Source organism: Anolis sagrei, chromosome 2 (genome assembly GCF_037176765.1).
Source record: "Anolis sagrei isolate rAnoSag1 chromosome 2, rAnoSag1.mat, whole genome shotgun sequence".
NCBI lineage: Eukaryota > Metazoa > Chordata > Lepidosauria > Squamata > Dactyloidae > Anolis > Anolis sagrei.
The window spans coordinates 215320216-215326988 of record NC_090022.1 but is presented as its reverse complement, the minus strand read 5'-3'; the positions used below and the strand labels follow the sequence as shown (position 1 = coordinate 215326988).

The 6773-nt window shown below is 37.2% G+C and overlaps 1 long non-coding RNA gene across 1 annotated transcript; it reads right to left on the bottom strand.

Annotated features, from left to right (window-relative positions):
- Positions 1-3956: 3956 nt before the first annotated feature.
- Positions 3957-4820, bottom strand: LOC132766463 (uncharacterized). Its single transcript, XR_009630487.2, has 2 exons — positions 4697-4820; positions 3957-4239 (listed from the first exon to the last, which is right to left on the bottom strand). It is a non-coding gene; the product is annotated as an uncharacterized lncRNA (long non-coding RNA).
- Positions 4821-6773: the final 1953 nt, after the last annotated feature.

Here is a 6773-nt window from a genome sequence, read left to right as displayed (position 1 = left end):
TCTCCCAGCTTTGCAGAAATGCAATGGCAAACTGTCTCAGAATAAATCTTGCTAAGAAAGTCCTGTGATAGATTTGCCTTAGGGCCACCATAAGTCAGAAATGACTTGAAGACAAAACATATTAAATAAGAGATATGAGAAATTCAGTTCGGTTTCTCTTACTATTTTTCTATCAGTATTCATCAATATTCACAAATATCTTCATCCTATAAAAGGAAAGAATCTGGGTGTTTGTTCATTTGTTAAGTAGAATGTGGAATAAACCAAAACCAACAAATGTGTCTACTTGGGCCTAGGACTTTGAGTTCTTTACATAAAAAGACTAGGTTTGAATCCCAATGAAGACCGTTCTTCTATTGTTGCTACATGCCTTGAAGAAAACTCCAATATATGATGTTTTGTGTGCTCTAGTTTCTCTTCAGATTGTATAAATCTTTTGCCTTTTAAAACAGTATTTTTGTGAATGTTGTATGGTGACTAATCCTTTTTGCAAAAAAAAAATTAAAGTTCAATTTTTTTAAAAAAAATCTCTCAAAAGGCACAAAAACTAATGTTAATCTCACCCCAAAAGGAGAAAAGTTTAATCTTTTGTATAAAATAAGATTTATATTCCTACTTTATTATTATTATTATTATTATTATTATTATTATTACTTAGATTTCACAAAACTTAATATTGGAATTTTATTTTCAATTTCTAGCTTATTCTTTAATAATAGTTTGAAAGTGAAATGTGCTTTTCTTTTAAAGTACTAGAGGTCCATGAAAGTGACACTTGTCTTCCTTTTTTCTACACCTACATGTTTGTCTTTCTCTAGAAGTACCTATACAATACAGATGGTCCACTCACCTTTCATTGATTACACTAGTGTTAAGTGTTGGATGGGGTTACACTCTCTCTGAAGACACAAATTTGCAGCTTGGGAGCTCTTCTGGACTTGTCGCTGAGCCTGGAACCTCAGGTTTCAGCGGTGGCCAGGGGAGTATTCGCACAATTAAAACTTGTGTGCCAGTTGTGCCCACACCTTGGGAAGTCAGAGTTGGGCACGGTAGTCCACATTCTGGTTACATCCCAAATAGACTACTGCAATGCACTCTACATGGGGCTGCCTTTGAAGACTGTTCAGAAGCTTCCAATGGTCCAACAGGTGGTCGCCAGATTGCTCACTAGAGCGGTGTACAGGGAACATACAACCTCCCTGTTATGTCAGCTCCACTGGCTGCCAATCTGCTACCGAGCACAATTCAAAGTGCTTTCTTCAGCCTATAAAGCCCTATATGGTTCTGGTCCAGCTTATCTGTCCAAATGTATCTCCTTCTATGAACCACCATAGAGTTTAAGATCATCTGGGAGGCCCTGCTCACAGTCCCACCTCCCTTGCAGGATTCTATTTTAATATTTATTTAAGTGTACATTGTGTTTTAAGGCATCGAACCATTGCCTGTATGTAAAGCTGACTTCAGTCCCCTCCAGGGTGAGAAAGGTGGGCTAGAAATGTCTAAATAAATAAGTAAGTAATATTCAGCATAAAAAGCAATGCAATTTGTTAAATCAAATGAATGGACACTTGAACATCACCAATATTGTGACAACAGCTTGAGTAGCTTCGTGAAGTAAACTCTCTCGTCCTAGTAATCTACCCCAAGGTTTTTTATAGGTATAGATGGAGGTGTATACTCATATGGTACATCCACTTAGCTTGCTTAGATTCATTTTCTTCTCATAATTATTAAGAAATAGTGTTTTTTTTGGGGGGGGGGACAAATTGTCTTCTAGCTTACTCATAGCTTCACAGACTCCCTCCAAATTCATAGTACTCAGGAGGCAGCTTGAAGAAGATATTTCATTTAAAGAAATAATGTTTACACCATTTATATTGTGTCCCATAATGGAGGTTCTCTGGGCAGCTTTAAAATACAAATTGGAACAAAAACAAAACAAAACAAAAATGCAGTTACAAAACTCAGCAGCAGAAAATGAAATGAATACATCAAGACTCTCAGCAGCATGCAACATTTTAGAGAGGTATTTAAAGTTGCAAAGGATATTGGAAAAGAAACACTGGAATACAGAATGGTTTTAAAAATACTTTTTAAAAGCCTAAGAAATTGAAAAGGTATTCACATGAGATTCTTCAGAGAAACCCAAGTAGATGCCATGATATTTTTTTTCAGAAGAAGGCTTTTCAGAATGAGGATGCCAACACTGAAAAAGTTATCTCCTCACTCGGGGCCCTTCTATACTGTCCTAAAACCTGTAATGGGTAACTGGTTTACCTGAGGCATAATAATAATAATAATAATAATAATAATAATAATAATAATACACTTTATTTATAACCCGCCACCATCTACCCAAAGGGGACTCGGGGCAGCTAACATGAGGCCAAGCCCAAAATAATACAACATAATAAACACACAGTAACAAAATACATCATAACAAAATATGAAATAACAAAATCAACAATATAAAACAGCATAGTAAAACCAGACACAGAGGGCGGGCCAAATGTATGAGGCAAAATGTTTAAAAGTTAAAACCCTGAGTGAGATAGGGATAAAAGTGCATGTGTAGGAGAGGAGCCCAACAGGGAGGAACCATGGGATTTAGCCATTTTAGGGGTGGGAAGATGCTTTATTCTGAGGGCAGCTGTAGGCTAAGACAACCAGATGGGTTGAGTGGTCATTCTCCAAAAGCACAACGGAAGAGCCAGGTTTTTAGGTCTTTCTTAAAACCAGCTAGAGTGGGAGTTTGCCTGATCTTCCTAGACAGCAAATTCCAAAAGCGGGGGTCCACAGCGGAAAAGGCCTTCACCCTTGTTCCCATAAGACGAGTCTGTGATAGAGGAAGGGGCGAGAGAAGGGCCTCTTCAGTGGAGGTTTGTGGTAGGAGATGTGGTCACAAAGGTAGGTGGGTCCCAAACTGTTCAGGGCTTTTAAGGTAATAACCTGCACCTTGAATTGGAACCGGAAGATGATGCTTTATGTAAACCTCTGGATTAATCTGGAGAAAACTGGGTAAGTTTTTGAGAGAAAAATGGGTTGCCTAGATGCCCTCTCAGGTCAACCTTTGGGAAATCTAGCCGCCTCCCAATGAAAACTCCATTGTTTGAGTTGGTGGTGGGGACAAAATCCCAGGAGATACTGAGTTAACATAATCTAGTTTCTCCCGGGATTTAGGGCAGTGTGAAAGGTCCTCAGTGTGGTTGCCTGTAAAAGGGCCCAATAATGCAATACAAAGTCATAGAATAACATATGAACCCCTCAGGTGGAAAAGAAATCAAAATTGGTGTTTAAAGAACTTTCAGCTGAGGAAAGATTTAAATGGAATGTGTACAACCAGCAAAATATTGACAAACTGGATTGTGTCCAGAGGAAGGCGACCAAAATGGAAAAAGGTCTGGAAGCCAAGTCCTATCAGGAGTGGCTTAGGGCGATAGATATATTAAGTTTGGAGAATAGATTATTAAGCAGGGACATGACAGCCATATTTAAATATTTGAAAGCATGTTACATTGAGGAGGGAGCAAGCTTGTTTTCTTCTGCTCAAGGGACTAGAAGATGGAGGGACAGATTCAACTTACAGGAAAAAGATAATTCCATCTAAACATTATGCTGCTTTGGAGTATGAGCTTCTTTTAAGCAGGATGGGTAGCAATCTATTGGGAGTGCTTTGATGGCATATTGCTGTATCGCAGGGGTTTGGACTGGATGGTCCTTCTGGTCCCTTCTGATTCTATAATTCTGCTGTTAAAGATATGATTTTACATATTTCTGAATGAATTCTCTCCCAAAGTATACATTTCTAACAGTATTCACTTACTTCAATTTTCTGCCACAGTGTAAACATCTGGTAAAACAGCATTGTATATATCAAGTCTTAACAATCACAAATAAACGCATTCTTGCTCCAAGTTGTAATTTGATAACATATGGAAAAGTCAAAAGGCAGCAAATACTGATAAAACTCATTGTACAATTTATTATGCTGTTGTATACATTTTTGAGCCAAGAACCACACAATAATATTCAGAAAGCTCTGACATCCAAAGGATAATATATTTCTGATGCATATGTTCTTTCAGGAAGTGCCAAGTGAAGGTACTTTGCTTCTAATTGAGGACCATAATGAAATTCTCAGCCTTCCCTAATGACAACATCTCTTCTCAGATGGACAGGTATTCATTGCATCAATAGGTCGATAAAGGATCATGTATTCTTCCAGGCATCCATGACATCCTAAAAAGAAATTCTGAATTAAATTAACATCAGGAAGAAGACAGAGTGAGCAGTACAAGAACAATAGAAAAAATGAATTAAGAAAATCTGTTCTCTAGTTATGTCTCTAGCTATTACTGCAAATAATGATCTGACAGCTTCTGGATATTGGAATACATCAGAGAGTTAAGTTAGAGAGAACATGCTGACTGACTTTGATAGGCTTCAGTGCATACTCAACATTGTGTTGGAAGATGGCCTGGGTGTATAAACAATGAATCCCTAGAAATATATATTGTGTGCCCCAAAAAGTTCATAAATAGACAATGAAGTGTTTCCATGGACTAATAGTAGTAAATTTGAAGTTGGACTTCTTAGACCTATATTGAATTTGTGTTGGTCCTACAAAATAGCACCTGGATAAACTGCACTTTGACTAACAACTAAACTGTACTGAATAAATCACACCGTACATTACCATCAGGCTCCCGGTCAAGAGGCATGCTGTGAGATGTTCTGCTTTATGGACCACAAAGTTGGATCAATATAAGAAATCTATCTGGTAAAATTTATTTAAGGAGAAAGCACAGTCGTGTATTAAGTTAAACCCTGTGGCTAAGATTTCACATGAAAAGGAGGTGGGGGAGAGAGAAGGATCAGCCCAGAGAGTCGAAACAGATTTGAGATGTAAGAGTGCCACTTGCTGGCTCAGAGAGGAAAGAGAGTTTGTACTTTATCGCTGTCAAGACAACAATTCAGAAGTAGTAGCTTAGTTTTAAACAGCCCTCCCTTTCATGTAATTCATGGATTATGATGTTTCTTGTATTCCACTATTGTGACTGGAATCTCACAAAACTCAGGTTATTACTCTATAAGCAAGTCATTTAGTAATCCTCCAGATATTGATGAATTGCAATGCCCAGCATCCCTAACCAGTACTGCGAGTAATGATGAATGCTGAGGGGGCTAAGCAATATCTGTACAATTCCCAGCACTGCACTATAGTCATGACATAGTCTTTTTATCCTCTCTTTGGCAGGAGAGGGCTTTTGAGAAGCAAAAGCATGGAGAAAAGCACTCAGCACATTTCAGATCAATTTCAATATGGCTCATATGATCATACAAATGATTCAATTGCTTAAAGGTGGAATTGACAACTGTGGCAACTGTGTAGTGAAATTCATGACTTTTTCCCCATCCTTCACACTGACTCGGGTAGAGCTACTTTTGGGGAAAACACATATTGGATCATTTTTTCCTGTGTAGAGTGAGGGAAAACTGAATGTTACAACACCTCAAGGGAGGTACACTTATGAGTAAAAGGTTTCCCCATCCCTGGGAGGAGCTGAGAGGCTATTTCAAACAAGAAAGAATGCAAAAATCAGCCATTGAAAGCAAAAGCAGACTATATTCTAGGAGCCAAAGACTAAAAAGAAGATACAGAACTCTTGTAAAATTCCTACAGGAGATTGTCCATGGTGACTTTTCTCCTAGTTATTCAATACAGATTGATTTTCTAATCCCAGCATTTTGTTTTTATCTTTTTATATTTCAAAAAGATGGGAAATTCCCCACAAAAAAGAGAGAAAACCCTTCACTTTAAAGCAAAGCATTGTGTTTGCAGCTATAAACCCCAAAACAATGGCATTCATACCACACGTGAAATCCTGCCCATGTTAATTGAACACGTTGACACATTGATGCATACTTTGGAAGTTGGTAAACTTCAATATTCATCATAAGTAAGCACAAGAATTCTCCATTATTTGATTCACTAGAAAAAAGAAGACCCAGAGGTGTGGAGTAATATTTCCTACTAAAAAAGCAATGTGATTCAGACTACTTATAATAACCATGCAAGCTCTAAACATGAGTACAATTTAGAGATGGACAGAATATATAAAGAAATTTGAAAATTGTTCAAAAGACATGTTTTTGAGTGTCAAGGAAACTCTGGTGACAAAAATCCTGAACTGATGTGAATCTTCATAGTGCAGGATGTGAAAAATTCACCCACTGATGTCTTGTGTAGAAAGAGGCAAAAAAATGTTAATTCCTGCACAGAAAACAATGTTTCTTGTGCAGAAAAAGCTATGATTTGGGTTTTTTAAAAATTTGCACATTGTTAATTTGCATAGAAAGCAACATTTTGCATACAGATTAACTTTCCACGCATGGTGTTTTCTGTGCAGAAAGTGCCATTTAATGCATAAAATATTCACATGCAAATTTTGCACAGAATAAGTTCCAAATTGCAGCATATTGTAAAGCCATTCTCACAATGAGAAGATAATTGCCACATTCAAGAAGAAACTTAGTGAAACATTATATCTCAGGCACATTCATAATCCCTACTTCCAGCTAACTATCTGTACCAAGAAAATAAAAGTGGCATATCCAAGTTTGTCATATAATGGATCAGCCATGCCTTTTAGATTGAAATTGAATGTTTTCTTCTCTTTGGGAAACAAAAGTCAGATTTCATTCAAAATGATGCCATTTCTTTAATTATCTCACTACTATAGAATGGTAACTACCATCCTTAATTTAAACAT